Below are 22,506 nucleotides of genomic sequence, written 5' to 3'. Positions count from 1 at the left end.
CCCCCCAGAGAAGTCGATAGGGCAAAAAAAGAAGTGTCTTTCATGAACTAAAAGTGGCCTACTTGTAAATATTACCAGCAGGCAAACCAGGGAAAGCATTGTTAATATTAATACTATTACCTTCTATCCACTCATATTCACTCTTCAAACACATTAATTTTTTTGTTTATTTCTTAAATCTAGTCAGTAAGAAGTGAAACTATGGATAAAAAGGTGCCCTTCATATTAAGCAGTAGGGATGCAATGGCAGCAAAAGAGCGATCTTTCTAGCCAGAGATGTCTTGTCAACCTACAAAGAGATATTGAGTTACTTGCTACAACTTAACAAATACCAGAGCACATAAGGGAGCTCAGCAAAGCAGCAGATTAATAAACTAGATTTTCACCTCTAGAGATCTGGATTCAAATCCTAATTAACAATGAATTTATTAGGCTCTTCTTAAAGCTACTGGACATGTATCACAAGATACTATTCAATTACAAAACAGAAAAAATTGAGATTTAGGTAGGTTGCAAATTACAGCCACTGAGATTAACTATTTGAATCTTTCCACCCACCCGCAATGTTGTTTTTTCTCATTATCCTATAATCACCTAAATAAAATCAAAACTTCAGAACGAGAAATATAAATTGTGTTTGTGGAGCTGTTAAAATCTTTTGGGTATTTTTTATTTAAAATATTAAATTAGAATGAAATCAAATTATATTCCCTGATTTGCAGCAGATCAGAAGGGGGAAATAGTATTGATGGGCAACTGGGGAAATCATTGATGTGTTTATTAGACTTATGTTTTTCTCAGCCACATATATACATATCATTACAAGACTGTAAATCTGTAATTTCCAAACATGGAGAGTGGATCTTCATCATATCATTTGGGTGTGTTATAACATTTGCTTAAGACTGGCCCAGGGCTGGAGTACTGCAGATCAGACTGTTTTGTATTACCCAATGGGCACACACAATCAGAATCAACATCAGTAAATATGTCTGCTAGTGCTGCCATCAGAGGTCACCCTTCATGCTACAAAAAACAAAACTGTAAGCAGTACAATGTCATCCCTGCTGGTAGACACACTTTCTATGGCCAGTGACCGCAAATGCTGCTTAGGGAAGTACTATATACTAGAGCAGGGGCTGGCAACCTTTCAGAAGTGGTGTGCCGAGTCTTCATTTATTCACTTTAATTTAAGGTTTCACGTGCCGGTAATACATTTTAATGCTTTTTAGAAGGTCTCTCTCTCTATAAAAGTCTATATATTATATAACTAAACTATTGTTGTACTGTAAAATAAACAAGGTTTTCAAAATGTTTAAGAAGCTTCATTTAAAATTAAATTAAAATGTTGATCTTATGCCACCAGCCTGCTCAGCCCAGACCGGCAGCAGGCTGTGTGGGGCCGGTGGCTGGGACCCCAGACCGGCAGTGGGCTGAGCGGCTCAGGCCGCTGCCACTCAGAGGTTCCATCCTCCGGCTCCTGCCAGCCGGGATCCCGACTGCTGGACCCGCTCAGCCCCCTGCCGGTCTGGGGTCCCAGCCCTGCCCACATACAGTGGGTACCTACCTTCTCATTGGTTCTGGCCCATTCTCTTCCTCTCTGCACTGAGCTGAGGGTGGAAGTGCACTGAGCACAGGGCTGGGGATGAAGGAGCAGGCTGGGGATTGGGGTGTAGGGTGGCCAGGAGCTAGAATGAGGAAGGGGGCTCAGGGTTGGGGCAGGAGGTTTGGGTGTGGAGAGCTTACCTGGGCAGCTCCCATTTGGTGGGAGGGGTGCAGGTGGGAATGTGGGGTGGGGGGTGCAGGCGCTCCCGTTTGGTGCTCAGGGTGGGGATGTGGAGGGTGCATGGGGTGTGGGGGGGCGATGCAAGAGTCAGGGCGGGGGCTGGGTGTGTGTGAGGGGGGTACAGGGCTCAGGGTAGAGGCCTGGGGGGTGTGCGGGACTGCAGGGCTCAGGGCAGAGGGCTGGGTGTGTGTGGGGGGGGTCAGGGAAGAGGGCTGGGGGTGTTGGCTGCGGTCGTGGGGTGCTCACGGTAGGGGGCTGGAGGGGTTATGCCCCGCTTCCACCACCCCCCTCCAAGGCCCTGCCCCTGCTTTTTCTCTGCCTCCGCCGGGAGCAGCGAGCACGCTGACCCGGCTCCTCCCGCACCCCCTGGCAAGGGCCATCAGCTGATCGGCCACCAGGGAGGGACGGAGAGGAGGAGGAGGGGCAGGAACCCAGGACACTGCAGGAAGAGGCAGGGGAGCCGGCAGGACCAAATTTCTGCCCCCTGTCCCCGCAGGTGGGGCGGGGGGCAGAGAAGAGCAGGCTGGGCCGGGCCAGGATGGGCAGGGCAGGATTTTTAATGGCACGCTGCTGCTGCCCCAGCAGGCAGCAGCGTGCCATTAAAAATGGGCTCGCGTGCCATCTTTGGCACGCATGCCATAGGTTGCCGACCCCTGTAATAGAGGATATACAATCACTCTGTAAAACAGATCATAGGTAAAATGTTCAGAAAGTTGCTAATAATGTTGATGATAATGCTATTGACCTCTTTTGTAAAGCACTGTGAGATCTACTGATGAAAAGTGCTATATAAGAGCTAGGTATTATTCTCGTTATTGTGACTACTAATAATAATATTTATACTGCTAGAGTTTATATTTGAAAAAGACTCACGGAAAAAGAAATGGAAACAAAACAGAGGTAGGACCTATCAATGAATTCATAAATGACAGAGAAACAGGGAGGTGAAAACAGAAATCAGTTTTAAACAGAGCAGTAGAACAAAAAAAAAAATTAAAAAGCTGAAATGGATTTCAATATCACAAGTTTTGTCAAAGGCCCAATACTGTACTCTCTCTACTCTGGTCAAACTCTCAGAGAGGTCAAGAGGAATTTTGGCTGAATAAAGCAAATTAGGCTAAACTCTCATTAAGCACCACTTTATTAAGGAAATACAGGTCAGGTCTTTATGGACTTACATGTTTTAAAAATGTGTTTTCTTTTCATATTTTTAAACATCAGAAACAACTTGAAGGTCACTAATGAAGGTCATTACTGTAGTTAAAACTGCTGAACTGAAGTAAGGGCAGGATGCCAGTCATTTTATCGTACCTCAAATACCTTAGAATTGTGGGTGAGGAGCCAAGTTTAGACTTGGCCCAATTCCACTGACTTCAGCAGAGGTGCACCCACTTATAGCCTGGCTTGAATCTGATCTAAAGAGTTTGTATGGTGTATATTTTATTGGACAATGATTCTGACACACGCTTAATTCTCTGCTATGTTACTGGTAGAATAGCTTTATAGAGGCACTTAAGGGAATCATATGCCTACATTCCAACCCAAAGGTTAGGTGCAGCAGTCAAACAGAAAGCAGGTGACAATTCAAAAGGTTACAAGTCATATACCTCCTGCAGAGGACATCAAAAAGGGGGAAATGAACGGAAAAGAAAGAAAAGACTTACTCTCCGTTTTGATTCCAAACAAAATACCTTTGAAAAAAAATCAAAGAATTGTAAAGTATGTTTGGGTGGGAGGGTTAGTTTTAATGTCAGTCATGCAGCATTCATATTGGGAGTGTTACAAGGCAATGCCACAAAGCCACCAAATTAGCATTAATTAGACCATATATCACCAGTCTTAGAAGAAAGGAAAATGACTGAATGAACAGGGAGACTGACGTACTGTCCTGCCATTAAAGGTAGTCCCACCAGGTCAGATATGAGGAAAGGCATGGGAAGGTTCTGATATTGCAACTGAATAAGTGCAGCTGGACTGCTGCACCTGCAAGCTATCATCTGCAGGTTTGGAACCTATGCTTGTAATGATGTTGTCTGTGTTCTACATGTTCTATAGGTAAATCACTTTAGTCACTCCAGTATTTTTTGTGAGCACTAAATTCAGTCAGAATCACTGAGAGTGGGCTTTAAAGAGAAAGTTTTAAATCTGCAGTTTGGGGTAAGAAACAAACTTGCTACAGAAGTGTAAAGAAAATGGGTCACACTCATGCCTGGTGTCATTCTACAGCAGCCAGTGAAGTTCTAACAGGGATGACGGTACCAAAGGTCTACAGACCCACAAAACCTCGGTGTGTAGAAATAATACACTGTCCAGTGTGGGGGAGGAAGATCCTAAAGCAACTACAGCAGACATCTGGATTTATATTAAGGTTTTCATTTCATGTATCTTGTTTGGGATTATTGAAACAGTGTATTATTCCGTCTTGTAATTTTTTAGGTACGAAAATGAATAGGTACAAACTTTGGCCTTGACTGCAGCTATGGGTTCCTATTCAAGTCACTGAATGAGCCTTTTATGAAGTCAATGGGAGCCCTGCACGTACAGCTGAAGACAGAATATTGCATTTACTCTTTATTCGTCTCATTTTTAATAATAACAGCTGCACCCCAAATCCATCCATTGAAGCAGCATACTGCATTTGAGAGCATGATATAAAAAATATTACATCTGCTGGGTGGGAAGTGGAGAACAGATCTGATGGCTTCAGTCAAAGCACTGAGTGGTTTGTTCTGACTGCCAAGGGGGTTTACTAAGGGAGTCAGTTGATTTTGTATAAGGATTTGAGATGCCTGCAGGACAATTTATGGCAGTTTTTGGGGGTAGACAGTTGTTTATATAACCGATTTTACCTGACTTCATCTAGTACAAATTTAGAGGTAGATTAAACAACCTTTTACATTCAAGAAGAAAATAATGAAGAAGAATCAGTATTAAATGCACCTTACTTAAAAGGGGCTATAATGGAGTATGTGGCATTCATAGGTAATTAAAAGGTTAACTGGAACTGGAGAGTCAATTCAGGCACTGATTGCACCTGGGAGGTGGGCCAGAGCCAAATAAAGAGGAGTCCCAGCTGGGTAAGGAGGTGTGTGGGTAGAATAAAGAGACGAAGCCCAGACTAAATGGACAATAGGAAGAAACTCTGTAGTCCCTTGAGAATGGGAGCCTAGGTAAAAGGAAAGAATCTGGACTTCTAAAGAGACAGAGACCTGGAACAGAACAGGGGACACTTAACAGAGATGAAAGGTCAACCTCAAGGAGGGCAGAGTTCATTTGTTTGTATTTTGGGTTTGGGATTTGTTGAGGGAGTCCAAGGGAGAAACACGAATCCCACCCCTGACAGAGGGGTGAATATAGAGAGGCTGTGGGGGATGCCTGATAACAGGTGTAAGTGACAGGGAGCAGGTCTGAGTAGATAGACCTTACTTGCCTACCAAAGGGTCCTTAGGCTGGGATACAATATAGTGGGAAAACCTAGGTTTCTCTATCAGCCTTGTGAGAAGATGGCGTGAGGCCCCCCCTTTTCCACCCCCCGCACATACAGATAGGGATAAGAACACTAGAAAACCCTGAGATGCATGAGTGTAAAGATGTTGGGGCTTAGAGCTGTGGCTGAAGACCTGATGCAATGGCACTGGACTCTATTATCTTGCAATGGGTAAAAAGTGGATTGGCTGGAGGGCCAAGTCATGAGATGAAGCAGATCACTGAAGGACTAGAGCAGCTGCAACAGGGTGCTGTAGTCAAGGAGAGCCTGTTATACCATGTCCAGCCATGATGGGGCATGCCAGTGGTGACATTACTCTTCTTAGAGAACAAATTTATCTTTCTCTTCCAAAACTGTCAGGCTTACTTGTAACATGCAACCCTCTTGGATAACTGCATCCAAAAGTGCTGGTATTATCTAAAACACTGTTTTGAGAAAAGTTCTTAAACATACTTTAGAATCAAAATTTTCTAAAGCATGAGATAGTCCTAATATATAAATGTTTAATAGTAATTGAGATACATAATTTCTGCTATCATTACACCAGTGACTCTCCGAAACAGATGCTTAAAATGTGACTTCATGCTCTAGAATTACAGGGACTGAAGACAATGTGGGAACAGCCTAAGTGGGCTACTACTGCTATCAAAAAGATTAAAGGTGTGTTCTGCTATAGTTTCAATGGATCTGTACACACAGGGTAAAACTAATAATCAAGTCAATGGAAGATTTATGAAACTGAGGATCACAGGTTCAGGGCTAATGAGTTTATTATAACATCAGGTGTCCAATGTCTTAATAATGCCAAAACATATTCACCTTCATTCAAAATATTTTTCTTGTGAAGCTTCACTACTACCAAACAAATACAACTTATCTTCCGTTTAAATTGGACTTTCTTTTACTAAATTTAAACACCGTTAAGTATCAAGGTACAGTCTAAGAGGTTGGGTCAAAATAGGGATTCAAGCAAAGGTGTACAACCTAAATGAAATATTGACAGGAAAGCTGCATTCTCACAGAGCCTGCCAGCAAAAGTTACTCAGAATGATTCAAAATAACTGAAGAATTCAACTGTAATCACACCAACAATGTGCAGATGTGGTATCGCAGAGAAGGGAGAGACTCCTGTTAAGTTTTGCTATATAGTTTGGTAATTGAGATAGGAAATCTTGATATAAGGTGTTGTAACATATTGGAGTCTTCACCATATAAAACATGAGAATGTTTGCAAACTGAATAATTCTTACTTCAATGTACTGTGGAGTCATAAAAATCATGTAGGGAATGGAGGATATCACACACTCTTATGTTATATCTTGGCAGTGCCCATTCCCCTTCTGGGGAAGCTTCTTGACAAAGCTACCGGCTACATTTCTCACACTGCTCAGCCATCTTGCACAAAATAACCCCAAGCTATAATCTTGTCCTATCAAACACAAGGGGGAAAAAAAGATATAAAATATGGATAGGCACATAGTCTACAGCACTATCCGTGTTTAATAACAAACACTTGAGAATAGTGGCCCTGCTCCCATTGCTATACTGCACTTCCACCAAAAATACAACCAATATAATTTAACAACCGAACAGAGCACACAAGTCAGTCACCATTAACCACCATTTGCTTATCAGACACCAGGGTAAAGTGGAGGAATGAGAGTAAGTGAGGGGGACGAGAGGAAAGCCTTTTACCTGCAGAGAGAGAGAGAGTGTATTGCACTCGGTACCGTATCAGGAGACGGTGAGAGAAGAGACTTCTCGCCAAAGATCTCTGAGCCACTCCTGGCGTGGGGGTGTGGGTGGGGGCCGGGGGGCAGGGGCGGGGGGGAGTACACAGAACCAGCTCACTCCCTGTCACTCCTGGCCCACGCAGGCAGAAACACGGAGAGAAGTAAAGAACCAGCAGCCTGTGCTGTAGGCGCAAGGGGAGCATAGGGACATCCAAGGGTAGATGGCAAACCCCAGAGCCTTAGAGGGTACAAGGCCTACCTCAGCTCCCAAGGGTCACAGGCATTAAACGGACCTTCATCCGCCGGAGGCTGACAACCAAAGTGGCACACGTAATGAAGATGATACCATATTGAAGCCTCAGTGTTTTGTCTCCCTCTGGAGGGAGGGAGGAAACATGTCTCATGCCTGTAGACTAGCATAAGAAGACAGTATAAAACAAGGAACTTTTTCTTAAGTATCAAAAGATGCAGTTCATTTAAAACATTTCCTTCAATGATAGGTCTTTCCACGGCAGCACTGCTCTGTGGGGAGTGGCAGAGGAGAGAAGTTACAGTGCAGTATGATGAACAGTGGATGTATTTTAAAAGGCTTGTTTATGTCTTTGAGAGGGCTGAAAAGAATGCAGGCTATGTGCTCCTGGATACTTCAATAGGATTCTACAGGCCATAGTGCAGAATCTGACCAAAAGGATCAACGTCAGAGTTTGAAAAAGCAATGTTTTGGTAAAAAACAATAATAATTTTATTTTACTCAGACTGGGGTTTAATTTGGGGGAAGAGTGATGCCCTGATATTTTGCTTCTAATATAGCTAGCTCCAGCATTGTACAAGCTATCCCCATTTCACGCCACACCATCGTATGTCAGCCAAGCATCTAGAAGGATTAAAAGGGCAATAAAGAATTCTTTTGTTCTGCTTCATCCTACAAGTGACCAAACTGTAATAAATCATATTATTAAAATTGCAAAGTAAGATATATCAAGTATGTCAAATAGTGCAGTGGAAATAAAACTATATTAAAATACATGTTTTAATTACGCTTGCTGGCAAGCTTGTTCAATTCAGATCAATTAAAGTAACTTTATTTCTTAAGATATGCGTAGGTTACTTTTTTCCAGAAGACCATTTTTGAAACGCATTGGTTTACACAACCCTTAAATCACTGATCCTGTAGGTCATTTCAAAATGATGTCTCTTATAGCTTGGTCATACTTGATTTGTCTTTGTTTTAGAATTTATACCCTTAAAGGTATTTTTCTTAGCATGAAGGATAAAAATCAGCAGAACTAGTTTAGTACCATACTCCTTCTCACTTTCCTATGACAAGGTAAAAGTAATTAGAATGACTCCCATCAGTTTACTTCAGATTATCAGAGCTTGGATTTGAAACTGCCCCTTTCTCAGAATAAACTTGCTTTCCTGCGTCTTTAAATATTGCTTCTCAGTGTTTTATATATTTCATATAACACGTACTAACTTTAAGGTACACCATGTCCATTATTTTTCATCTAAGCCTTCCATATTTAAAAATACTTATTTTTTAAATATGAAAACGAATGGGCATGAAGTACCTAAAAGTTAGTACTTGTTATCTGAAATATATAACATGTTATGGTTTATAATAATTAACATGAATGTGCAAACAGTAATATAGAAATATCAAGCTTGAGTAGGTTTTCATGACAAGAGAGCAGACTTTAGAGACATCTATATTGATGCAGTGCTGACTAAGGCTGTGTGACTTTTGAAATATTTCTTTTCTGAAAGGACAATTGGGTTCTGGAAAAAATTAGTGAGCACAGAAGCATATTGTTTTCAAAAAATTGAAGACTTTTGTTAACATGTCATTTTGAACCTGGGTCCTTGTCTTGCAAATTTCAGTATTGAACTCATGTTCATAGTTGGCCTATACAATTAGTATAGACAATTACTGGGTGCCACAGTAATATTACTAATTACTGTTCACCCATTCTAGACTAAGCAACTGTAAACCCCATGGGCACTTGGTCCAGGAGACTCAGCTCCCACATCAGAATGACATATAAAGTAGGAGCCCCAACAGTACCCTTCTGAAATACAGATTGCACATCAGCCTCCCCAGTCGAGAGCTCAGGCAGGCCGAATGTGGCCCGCGGGCCGGAGTTTGCCCACCCCTTTAACAACCGGTTCTAAACCGGCTTCAACGTTTAATAACTGGTTCGCACCGGCTCCAGCTCACCACTGCCTCAGCCCCCATCTTTTCTTCTTTTTTCTTCGAGGGTGAGGGTACTGTGCTTCTCCAGAGTTCCTTCTCTCTCCACCATGGCCGATTTAAATGAGGCCTCATCAGGCAGGAGAATCTGAAGTGGGTGGGTGCCATGCCTTCCCAACAGTAGACAGATGAACAGCCGCACATGCTGAGAGAGAAGATATCCCATCAGGGAGTCTCCTGATCATTTCTTCTCTGGTACAGGAAGAATTTTCCCTCCTTCCCCCTTTCCTTTTAACAATGACAAGAGACTAAGAGGGTAAGTGAATTCATAAGAGGAAAGAAGAGAAAATGGGGATCACATGGTAACCAAATGGCCGTATCAGAACCGTCTACCCTCCCAGTGCTCCAGGTCCACAGTGGGGACTATGCGTGGTATGCTTGTGTGGATGGGAAGTGAATTCAAGAGAAACAAGTGGGAAAATGGGAATGATATGAGGAGCACAGAAGGGGACAGTCCTGGTGTGTTTACCCTGCACTGGCGGTGAAAAGGTTAGCGTGGGCCGGAGGTCCATTAATAAACCTGACTGGACCTGGAAGGTGGGGAAGGTTTAATTAAAGAGGAGTCCGCTGGGGAAGCAGCTGAGTGGTTCCTGTAAAGAGAGGAAGCCCAAAGTAGAAGGGAGCTGCAGAAAGAAGGAAGAACTCACTAATTGTACTCAGAGTAGTAGCAATGGGAAGCCAGAGACATACAAAGAAGCTACTGGGGTGGAACACGCTCCAGGGATGAGCCTGATAAAAGGCCAGGACCTGGGCCTCATGGAAAGAAGCCCAGTCAGGCTATCAACTGAAGAGGAGCTTTAGGAGGGAGTTTACATCTTGGGATGGGCCCTGATAGGATAGTTCAGCAGAAGTGAAGGAAACTCCTGGAGTAGCCCTGAGAAAAAGCCAACCAACAGCCTTAGAATAGATAGAGTAGAGGCAAGACTCCAACAAGTTAACCCTGTAGAAGACTACAGAAATGGAGGGCCCTGGATAGATTAAAGGTTTAAGCCTGAGGAAGGAGAACAAAGTTGTTTTTGTAGTAGTTCCAGTTTCACTTTTGAAACTCATTAAAAAACTTCCAGGGAAAGCCCTTGGGCCACAATTCTGCCAGAAAAGGAGCCCTGGAGGGGCAGAAGGCATCATATTAGTGACTAGAGTCATGTAGGTTGCTGTCTGTTTGAGATACTGATACCTCAGTAGGGGAGAGACTTTCAAGGGACTTGTCTGAGCCATGAGAAGAGAGACTGCTGGAGGAGCCCTCAGCATATGCTACTAGATAAGAAAACATCTGCTCACATGCCCAGCCATGAGAGGGCATGTGCCACTCTTCAACAGGGACATATCTGGGAAATGGATGGACTGGAAGCAGAGATAGGTGGCTTGTTTGGACCAGCTTTGTCATCAGGTAAAGACAATGAAGGCATATTGGCATGCCAGAGAGATAAATAAAGCTATCAAGCTAACAGGTGGGGGGAAGAGACAGCAAGGTTACACCCAGCAGCAGAGAGAAGCTTGGTCTGGGTTTTACTTTTCAGAAGAATCCCTTTCAAAGGTTTACCAGTCTATAAATACAGGAAGTTGAACCTCAGGTGATAAGCAATTGAATCAACTGATCATATATAATATTACCGTATTATATGGGTATACAGAGTGATGTCTTTTCTGAAAACTAATGACGCACTCAAGTATCAGGGGGTAGCCGTGTTAGTCTGTATCCACAGAAACAACAAGGAGTCCGGTGGCACCTTAAAGAATAACAGATTTATTTGAGCATAAGCTTTTGTGGGTAAAAACCCCACTTCTTCAGATGCATGGAGTGAAAATTACAGATGCAGCCATAAATATACTGACACATGAGGAGAAGGGAGTTACCTCACAAGTGGAGAACCAGTGCTAACAGGGCCAATTCGATCAGGGTGGATGTAGTCCACTCCCAATAATAAATGAGGAGGTGTCAATTCCAGGAGAGGCAAAGCTGCTTTTGTAATGAGCCAGCCACTCCCAGTCCCTATTCAAGCCCAAATTAATGGTGTTAAATTTGCAAATTAATTTTAGTTCTGCTGTTTCTCTTTGAAGTCTGTTTCTGAAGTTTTTCTCTTCAAGTATAGCTACTTTCAAATCTGTACAAAGAGATTCCAGAGGCGAACAGGACATCCCAGAAGCAAGAACTGCACAAATCCCTGAGGTCCTTGAATAATTTCTGAAGCAGATTGGGGATGACCGCGCAATATGTTACTGCCATTTCGCACGGATACAGACAGACATCATCTTCCTCTCCAAGTGCAAACAGATGGACATCATACCAAATGGACTGAAGGTAAAAAATCCATTGCAATCGACATACTACTCTGACTATGGTGAGAGACTGTGCCACACACTCTCAAAGAAACTGAGGAACTACCTGATCAGCATCCTGTACAGGAGACAGGAGAATATCAAGAATGAGCTCTCAAAACTGGAGACTCTCATACAAAACCAACCTTCCACCTTCTATGTGGCTGGACTTTACAAAAACGAGACAAGCCATTTCCAACTCTATTACATAGCAAGGCATTTTTGATTAAATTGAATTTATCATTCAGTGAAAGTGCAGCACACATAGGAGATGTTCTCTGAGGGCCAAATGTTAAACTGTAAGTACTTAAAGGCACCTAAATCTGTTTAGGCATTTAAATATTTGTGGTAGGCCCCCAAATAAGGATTTAGCTGCCTAATTTTATGTAATCAAGCAGGAATATTTAGTACTGTCAAAGCAACTGGCCAAACCACCCCTGGAAATGTTAATTTAAAATTCCAACTGAGCATGATTGTCTCATTCAGGGACATTTTATCATATAAAACTGAAGCGCCTATAAACCTAGACCTACTGCACAATCTCATCTAATGCACATTGTTCTTTAGTGAGTAAAGCTAGGATGAAGGCAGCCATAGAACAGGGATAGTCAGAGACAGATCCAGAAACTTTCTTTCCCCTCAGCTACTTCTAGCCCAGGATTTATTCCCCAAGCTCTCCAGGCCTAGCCACCCTTGGCTGAGAAATGGAGCAAGCGGGCACCTGCCTTTGTATTAACACTGCCGTGGGTTCCTCCAGACCAGCACAGATGCATCCACCAGCATCTAGCCCATCTACAGAAGAGTCCAGTGCAGACACCCAGTGCAGCCCCCTGTCCTCCAGTGGGGATTCCACTGGTGCCAATAAAGTCAGTTTCAATTTCCTTCCTACCCCCATCCTGCTTATTCTGCTGAGACAAGTCACCCAGCAGCAGGACAATCCCCGTTTCAGACTTGCACGCCTCCCCCAGCCACTGTGCCCCTCTCCTCTGCCTGCCAGCGCCAATGGGCCACTTGGGCACTGGCCCCAGCCCAGTCACCTTCTTCCCGTGCCCCTGGCCCCCCTCCGGTAGCATATGATCCCTGAGGGGGGTCGCACTTCCACAAGGTGGGATAAGAGCCTCCCCCCCCCGCTCCCCAGCCCGCTTCGGGACCAATACCCGGCGCTGAACCTGCAGTAAATCGCCGCACCTTGGTGACCGGCCGCGGCTGCAAGGCCGAGGGCAACACCGGCGCGCACTTACGCACGGAGGACACCCCTGCTCCATTGCTAGGGCTGGACTTTGGAGCGAAGTTGTGCGGGCTGTGGAGAAGCATCAGAAGAAGCTCCCCTGGTCTACCCCTTCCCCACCTCGTACCTGTCCCTCAGGCCCACCCACACCCCGTCCGAGCCATTCACTGCACGTCCCAACCCCACCCCCTATTCCCTCCCGTATCCCCCCTTCTGCTCCTCTCCAGCCCACCATGCCCCGCTGACACCCCGCAAACCCCTCCCCTCCGAATGGATGTCCAGCGTAATCCAGGTCTTTTTGCAGCCCTGCCTCTCCGTCCCTCACCTTGCTTCAGGACTGTTCCTCTGGCCGCTGCCGCTGGACTGGGCGGGAGACAGCGGGGCTTTGTTCCCTGCTGCCCAGGTTTCACTGGCCGCTGTTGTCACACGGAGAAACAACGGGCTCGGGGAGGTAGGTTGTGTGACTCTTCCCAGGCCACTTCCGTGTCTGATACAAATGGGGGACTTCTTGCAAAAGCCCGTTGCTGCTCGCCAGGACAGGCAGAGCCCGGCTGCCCGCCTCCTCTCAGTCTCCTGCGGGACTCTGCTGTCTCTGAAATCTGGGGATCGGCAAGGGGACACAAACTCAGCCACCCCTCAACGCCTCATCACGTCCTTCTACCTCCTCCACGCCTCTCCCTTCAGCGCTGTGCCCCAGACACCCTAACACACGCTGTGCACATGGACTGATATTCACATATGTCCAGAGCCTATGTCCACACTCTCCACGGTGCTGATGCAGCTTCCAGGTCGGTCTGTCAGCCAAATCGAGTATGTTTTACCCTCCCCCTCACTCTGAGATCTGCTCTCCAAATCAAGCGCCTTCTAGTTCCATACACTGCCCAGACTCCCACTACAGCAGGGATCTCTCAACGGGGCAGCCCCTTATCTCCGCCTCCAGCAGGCGGGACCGTCTCTCCTGCTCTCCAATCAGCCTGTCCCGTTGCCCCAGCAGCCCTCTGGAGAGAAAGGAGGTAGGTATCAGGTACATGGAGGAAACTTCTATGTTAGGAAAACAAGATTTGAAAGGGAGAGTAGAATTGCTGCTGGACTTTCTGTTGCTACTCTAGGATAAAGTCCAGTCCCCAAAATTCCACTTCTTAAATGAACAAGCCTAACCAATTAGTGTATCAAAAAAACCTAGACCCCCCCCCATTCCCCCCCGGTGCAGCAGTGCTGAAAAAACAGGGCTCCTTCACCTCCATCCTGATGGAGCCAGACAATTTTTGAATCCTCCCCTCCTCAGCTCCCACACCTCAAAATTCCAAGTCCTAGTGCACCAGAATTATCTGAATTCTAGGATACAGAACCAATTGGCTGCTGGACCATGGTGTTTCATGTCCCTGTTGTGCTGGTTGCATTGTGCTCCAAACTCCTGATGGTTATACATGTAAGATTTTTTAAAAGTTAGGAATGTAGATAGGAACAGAGGAATTACTATTCTGAATCAGAACAGTAGTCCATCTAGTCCAGTACTTGTCTTGGCTAGTATCAGATTCTGCAGAAGAAGAGGCAAGAAACCCTATAGTGAACAATCATGGAAGAATGGATGTAGAGGAAGTTTCTTGAGAGCATCTTGAGTTAGTGGGTGGCTTATGTCCTGAAGCATTAAAGTTTATTAGACTCAATTTTTATACATCTGATTTAGCTGTGGATATTTTCAAGATAAGGATAATGAGGTGGATGAGACATTTCCAGAAAAAAATAACAGAAATATCCAAAACACAAAACCTGGTAGTAATGAGGGACTTTAACTAAGGAAGAAGTGAGCGCAGCAGAATAAGGATAATGGACTTTAAAAAACTAAGAGAACTGGTACGGTATGGTACCATGGGAAGAAAATCAAAGGGAAAAAGGAGTTCAGGATAGTTGGCAGTTTCTCAAAGAGACAATATTAAAGGCGAAACACCAAACTATCCTAATGGGAAGGATAGATATGATATGGATATGGCATAACTGAGATATACTTTATGCAGTATGGGTCTTGTAAGGTATCATCAGAAAGGTTATAGTTTACTGAATGGTTTCAGAGTAGCAGCCGTGTTAGTCTGAATTTGCAAAAAAAAAAGGAGTACTTGTGGCACCTTAGAGACTAACAAATTTATTTGAGCATAAGCTTTCGTGAGCTACAGCTCGCTTCATCGGATGCATGAATGTGATTATCCAATGTGTATACATGTATTGTTTCTATATATAAAATTAGGAATATTGACTATGTAACAATTAAAACTGTGAGTTTGTTTGGGAGACACCCACCAGACAACAGGCCATCAGCCTTGATGGGCCATTAGAAAGAAACAATAAGACTTTGAAGATACTAATCTCTCTCCTTCCAGAGAGACGTCCTGGGATGTAGCTGTGACACTATTAGGTCACCTGGTACTAAACACCATCTTGGACTTTTAGTAATTTTCCACTAAAAGGGGTGGGGGAGGTCAAGCCTAGGAAACAAAAGGTTTGCACCTTATATAAATTCTATTTCAGGCTGGGGAGAAAGGCAAACAGGTCTCTTCTCCATTGTCTTCCTGCCCAAGAAGAAAGTACCTAAAGAGACAAAGGAACTGAGCGGTGGGAAAGGCAAGGGCTGAATTGAGACTAAGACAGAAGTCTAGTCTGTAAAGATAAATAAGTGGAATTCTAAACTACAGGAACTCTGCAACTTGCCTAAAACAATATTTAGGGTGAGATATTATTTCTTGAAACCAGTCTCTTTAAGATCTTAAGCTTAGTATGCATGTTTTGTTTTATTTGCTTGGTAATCTGCTTTGTTCTGTTTGCTATCCTTTATAATCACTTTAAAATATAATAATTTAAAATCTGTATATCTTCCTCTGCATTGGGGGAGGGGGTGAATTTATGAGCTTACATTGTATAGATTTCTCTAGAGCGCAAGACAATATTATTTTAGGTGTACTTTCCAGAGGGGAGCTGCACTTGAGTGCTGGGTGATTTCCTAGCTGAGTCTTCTCATAGAAAGCTGTTTGAAGATTCTGTGTGATCCCTACCTGTGATTCTGTGTGATCCCTACCTGTGATTCTGTGTGATCCCTACCTGTGTGTGTGTTTTGCCAGAGGCTAGATAGCCTAATTCAGCAAAACAGGGAGAGGGAGCCCAGGCTAGTGGAGCAGGCAGGCTCAGTGAAATCCCAGTACATCAGATGGCATCCCGGACAGGGGGTCCAACCCATCACACTATTGCTAACTGGTTATTTGATATTGGGTAACTGTCAGCATGTGTTTTATTTCTGTGTATTCTAAATGATTTTCAGGGACATCCATAGCTTTGGATGGAGCTCATTAATTGTAGAGCAGTAAAAGTCTAAATAAATACTTAGTCATTCCTTTTGTAAAGAGTTCCTCACGTCTTCTCAATCATCTGCAGTGAATACTTTTTGATTTGTTTTAGATTAGCAAGTGCAGAGACAGCAACAGCATTTGAAAATGTTTATGCTGTTTCAAAACTATTTTTGTAGCAAACCTCATAAAAATCATAACCCAAAATGTTTTAAAATTACAAGATTTTAAAAATACTACTTTTTTAATTCACGAGATCTCTTTTCCTTTATTTTTTAAATAAAAGTGCTATAATGGTCCAGAAGAGAACAAAAATTACCAAAAATTACCTTGTAACACAAGGCCTATAGGCTTGTAAGATTTTTAACTTAGTCTTACTAGGCAAAAGGCTTAAGAATGCTTGACATGCATGGGTCACCTAGGAATAACTCCATGCACCAAAAGTCATAAGATTACTGTAAAGATGTGCCAATAGGTGATTGCAATGCACCACAATGTATTGTCTGAGACCATGAGACACCTGATTATAACAGCTTTGAACGTCTGTCTTGACTGCAGAATACCTATCATGCATAGATGCTAATGAGAATAAGAGGAACTACACACAACCTATAAAAATGGGGCACCCCAATATTCATGGGATGTAAAAGTACAGATAAGGGACAGAGGGTTGACACTTCCTTGAATATGCATTAGGTGTTAGGTATAGTTAGAATTACAATATATAAAGGGTTCCCTGGTTGAGTAAAAGTGGGAATACCCACAGGAAAAAGCCCAGCAGGAACTGTCCTTCTACAGATGATGAATTGGTGAGAGGTTCTTCAGACCCTAGAATATCTTTGAGGATGTGAGTATGACCACAGTTATAATTATTGCATAGGTTTTTGTAGGATTTCTATATGTATAGATAATTGTAACTGTATTTACAATTGCTTTAATAAAACTTGTCATTACAGATAAGACTTTATACTTGCTTTAATAAAACTTGTCATTGCAGATAAGACTTTGTACTTGTGATTGTTTCTGTCGTCATTGTCCTTAGACTTCGTGTGTTCTTAGAACCTCCAAATTTGAGAAAAGCACCAAGGGCAGTTTCACTCTGTTAAGCTTGAAACTGTAGAAACTGGAGCCAAACCTAGAGTGGTGTAATATAACATCACTAAATTTACTTTAAATAAATTAAAAGGCTACAGAATGGTAATCCTGATGGGATTCTAGTGACTACAGGGAAGAAAAAGGAGAGAAAAGACCACCTTTGATAATAGGGGAATGGTTTGTGTACCCCTACTTGAGAAAATCAATTGATAAAAATCATTTCATGCAGGTAGGAGAATCATGTCATGCTCACAGTAACTGTTTTGCTTGTTCCTGGGTTTTGTGTGCTATCTATTGCATTATTATGTGGTTTTGTTTATCTGTCTATATGATATTGTAAAATCTGAGCTCCCAAGGAAAAATGTAAAGAGGAAGTATCCTCTCACTGATACTGCAGTTATTGAAATTGATTAAGCTGTCTTACTGATGAGTAATGTTTAAGGGAGAGATTATCATATAGTGGTACCAAATAGATAAATAGCTCTTGTGTGTGAGAGAGCCAGCACTTGCATATGGGAAGAAGGCCTTATCAAGCATGGCAGAGTGAGTTCGATGGTCAGCTGCCACTGGTAATCTCCGCAAAATTTCCTAATAAGCTCCCCAAACCATTAGGCTCCTCTGGATTGCACCACCAATGATGGATCAAGGAAAACTTTGTGGGGTTACCTTCATCTCCGCCCCTCCTCTCCGTGTATTCTGTACTGCGGCTGCTAGCAGCTGAAGGGGAAGAAAGCTCCACAAGCGCTTCTCAGCCTGGCTAATATGCCAGAGAATATTTAGTGATAATATGGAGAAAGGGAGGGAGGGACGCCTTCCTAATAGAGGTTTCAGAGTAGCAGCCGTGTTAGTCTGTATTCGCAAAAAGAAAAGGAGGACTTGTGGCACCTTAGAGACTAACCAATTTATTTGAGCATGAGCTTTCGTGGGCTACAGCTCACTGAGAACTCCTAAGAGAATCATTGAACAAGGTCAGGTGCCAGTTCAGGTAGTTGCTGCAGTGGCCCCACAGACACCCCTTGCGGCCTCTGTGCGGGACTACATTGAAACCTATCGTGGAGGGTTAGCAAAAATTCTGAATAATCAAACCCTCACAGACCACCCAGATCCATGGAACTTAAGTTGTTCCATTTTTAAGAAAGAAACATTAAAGAGAAAACCTCAGAAGGTGAAGGGAATATCAATAGGTTGTGACCATATTGCATGTAACATTTTAGGAAGGAAAACAGACTAGTTGAATCAGGCACAACAAGCCTTATCCCAGGAGAAAGGGATTAGTGAGGCATTGAGAGAGCAACTTATTCAGACAATGGAATAAGAATTCTATTCTTATTTATCAGAGAGATGGTCTTGCAAAAGAACTGACTTGCTGCAAGCAGCAATTACAAAGAGCTGTTTATGAGATTACAGTGTGGAGAAATCAAGCAACAGTGGGCCAGGAATGTTTGTTTGGGCAAGAAGTGAAAATTGCAGAACTAGTTCTGAGAACTGAAGAGTTAGAACAAACCTGTGATACTCTGGAGGGCATATATTTTCAGGTAGTAAAAATAGATGGTGAGACTGGAAAGGAAGCCCAAGATGTCCCAGAGATGGAGAGTGAGATGGAGAGTGAGGAAGATATGTGTACAGATATGCAGCTGCCCCCATGTATATTTTGTTAATGTAGTACCAATCCAACTTCCTATACTCCAGGAGCCATGGTGGGACCTTGGAAAGACCAGCCAGCATTAGGACATAGACCCTCACTCCCACTTACCTGGTCCAGGACGAGATATAGACAGGAAGAGAACAGAAAGGGACTTGTGAACACTCTGGAGAGTCAGAAAAAGAGGAACAGCTAGGCACAGATGATTTCAGGGGAGCACAGGGTGGATTTGAAGAGGTTGTCAGGACTAAAGAAGGGGAAAAACTTTACAGGCAGTGTCAGTGAAAGGTCAGATAAGGAGTTGGATGTTGAATGATTGTAACAGGATATGAAAAAGACAGAGAATTTCAATCTATGAATTTGGATTGCCAAGCCACACCAACCCATTGTAGTAGCTAGTTATCCTGGACTTTGACTTCGCTTCAGAGCACGGGAGCCAGGAAGGGGAGGAGAATGAGGATCCACAAGGACACAAAGCATGAATCGAACAGGTCCTGTTCAGGTTCCCCCGCCTTCCTCGCCCCCCGGCAAGGGAAAACATTGCAGAGGGAAGATCACATGTGAAGCCATTAGTGGATAAACATATAGATGCTTTTGCTAAGCATAAGCATGAGTGTGGAAGAATGGCAGTGACTATTGTAATCACAGGAGGAAATTTTCCCCCACAGAAGTTTCTTTTTTAGGTATTATCTTGCCTTGAGGGGATAGAACACCAGTCCAACAGAAGGGCTTCTGTCATAAATATAAAGGGAAGGGTAAACCCCTTTGAAATCCCTCCTGGCCAGGGGAAAGCTCCTCTCACCTGTAAAGGGTTAAGAAGCTAAAGGTAACCTCGCTGGCACCTGACCAAAATGACCAATGAGGAGACAAGATACTTTCAAAAGCTGGGAGGAGGGAGAGAAACAAAGGGTCTGTGTGTCTGTCTATATGCTGGTTTCTGTCGGGGATAGACCAGGAATGGAGTCTTAGAACTTTTAGTAAGTAATCTAGCTAGGTATGTGTTAGATTATGATTTCTTTAAATGGCTGAGAAAAGAATTGTGCTGAATAGAATAATTATTTCTGTCTGTGTATCTTTTTTGTAACTTAAGGTTTTGCCTAGAGGGGTTCTCTATGTTTTTGAATCTAATTACCCTGTAAGATATCTACCATCCTGATTTTACAGGGGGGATTTCTTCATTTCTATTTACTTCTATTTTTATTAAAAGTCTTCTTGTAAGAAACTGAATGCTTTTTCATTGTTCTCAGATCCAAGGGTTTGGGTCTGTGGTCACCTATGCAAATTGGTGAGGCTTTTTACCAAACCTTGTCCAGGAAGTGGGGTGCAAGGTTTGGGAAGTATTTTGGGGGGAAGGACGCGTCCAAACAGCTCTTCCCCAGTAACCAGTATTAGTTTGGTGGTGATAGCGGCCAGTCCAAGGACAACGGGTGGAATATTTTGTACCTTGGGGAAGTTTTGACCAAAGCTGGTAAAGATAAGCTTAGGAGGTTTTTCATGCAGGTCCCCACATCTGTACCCTAGAGTTCAGAATGGGGGAGGAACCTTGACAGCTTCCATTACAAGTCCACTGTATAAACTTCTGAAGAAAGGGATTGGTTGGGCCTGGACTGATCAGCATGTGAATACATTTGTAGAACTGCAGCAAGCAGTAATGCAAGCACCTGTGCTAATCACTCCAGAACCCAACAAACGGTATCACTTAGAGATCTCTACAAGTACAACTGCACTTGCAGCAGTAGCTTCTCAAGAGAGGCGTGGGAAAATCAGGCCAGTAGCCTATGCCCCTAGAAAAATGAGTCCAGTGGAACTCAAATATTTCATCTGTGAAAAATATTTATTGGCCACCATCTGGGAAATCAAGCATGTTGCATTTTTAATTGGTTTAAACCCAATAATGCTGCATTCCACACATACACAGCTCCAGTTTTTGCTCTCTAATCCAATCAATGATGGACAGGTGTCTAGTGCTCAACTGGCACACTGGACCTTGTTGTTGCAGGGCAAGGATATAACAGTGTCCCCAGTACAGACCTTAGCTCTGTTATTAGGTGCCCTGTTGTATTCTGGGAACCATCATGTGTGCCCAGATGTTGATCAAGGGAAACCTTTGACCCAGTTTTTCACATTAATGCCTCCCCAAATAAAAATCACAGAAGCATATTGCTTTTTCATAGATTGGTCCAGCTACTATGATCAGGGGAAACCAATACCTTCCTGTTGTTATTGATCTATTCTCTAAATGTGTGGAAGCATTTCCCTTTAAACACTGCTTTAGCCAAAGCAAAGATCTTGGTGGAACAAGTCTTCTCTTGTTGGGGACTCCCTGGTACGCTAGACAGAGGAACAGACTGACAATGGGCAAGTGTTTCAAAGGTGTTTACAGTTGTTGGGAATGGAACAAAAATTGCATTTTCCATATAGATCTTAATTATTGGGAAGGGTATAGCGAACAAATTGCACCATCAAATTAATGCTGAGGACGCTGGTGGATGCAGTTGGGATACCATGATTCCAAGCATTTTAATGGCACTCAGGGCAACTCCAGCTGCCTTCACAGATCGTACATCCTTTGAAGTGATGACTGATGAATGCCAGAACACCTTTTGTGGCATATCAGTGGCATGCAGCAAGAAGGAGTCAAACTAGAGACCTATCTGCAAGCATTAAAGAAACATCTTAACCAAGTTCATTTGCAGATAGCTGTTGAATTGGGAAAGTCTAAATGGAAGGTAAAGCCTATTTTGATAAAGGCCATAGAGAGAATGCTTGGGAAATTGGAGATCAGGTTATGCTCCTAACATAGGTGGTACAAGAATACAATTTATGTAACTGATGGAGTGGTCCACACTATATTATGGATACAGTTCCTCTGTTACAAAATTAGCATTAGAGGAAAAGGAAAAGTAGATAAATTCTACCCTGCCAATTGCTTAAAGCTGTACCAGAAAATAAATATTTCTCCATAAACAGAGGAACCAGCGATGTTGACCACAAAAGAGGAAGTGGAGGACCAGATACAGCCAGCCATTTTTATCAGGGAAAAAAAATGCATGTTTGACAACACAGATTCTATATTATTGCCTTAACACTGCACTTCAAACAGAATAACAACAGACTGTTCCAGTACAACAGGAAACAAGAATAGTCAAGGCAAATTAGGACTATTTCCATTCCCTTTTTAGCTACTGTTCCCTCACCAGTAGCATCTATAGCTGATGTTAGAGAAGGAGGTATTTATGGAGTGATGCATAGCATAAACCCACATCAAGTTCCAGAATCTCCATATGCTTCTGTACCGAAGTCCAGGAGAACAGTAGATCCACCACTTGAGGTGATACCTGAAGAAATAGCTAACCCTTAATAAGTATAGAATTAAGTTACATGTATACACCTAGATTTAAGTTACATATAGGTTTCAAGTACATATAAGTGTTAAGTTATGAATTACAGTGTTTGTTATATAACTGGTGTAAAAGGGTTTTGGGGTTTTTTTCAACCTGTCAAAGGTGGGGGGAACTGTAGCCAATTAATTAACTTTATTATCCATTTATCATTGTACTATGTGATGTTATGGTCAATTTATATGATCTTTCATATACATGTATGCTAAATAGATTTAAATTGTAGGATCATAGA

The 22,506-nt window shown here is 43.0% G+C and overlaps 1 protein-coding gene across 1 annotated transcript in view; it reads right to left on the bottom strand.

The window, feature by feature from the left end:
* The window catches only part of UGT8 (UDP glycosyltransferase 8), a 71,714-nt gene extending 58,050 nt beyond the window's left edge, over positions 1–13,664 (bottom strand). The window contains exon 1 of the mRNA XM_077815163.1: positions 13,127–13,664. The gene's annotated coding sequence lies outside the window, so the exon portion shown is untranslated. The remainder of the gene's footprint in view (positions 1–13,126) is intronic.
* Positions 13,665–22,506: the final 8,842 nt, after the last annotated feature.

The sequence above is a fragment of the Eretmochelys imbricata genome, chromosome 4, assembly GCF_965152235.1.
Source record: "Eretmochelys imbricata isolate rEreImb1 chromosome 4, rEreImb1.hap1, whole genome shotgun sequence".
Taxonomy (NCBI): domain Eukaryota; kingdom Metazoa; phylum Chordata; order Testudines; family Cheloniidae; genus Eretmochelys; species Eretmochelys imbricata.
Note: the sequence above shows the minus strand (reverse complement) of the source record. Positions and strands in the feature narration are given on the sequence as shown.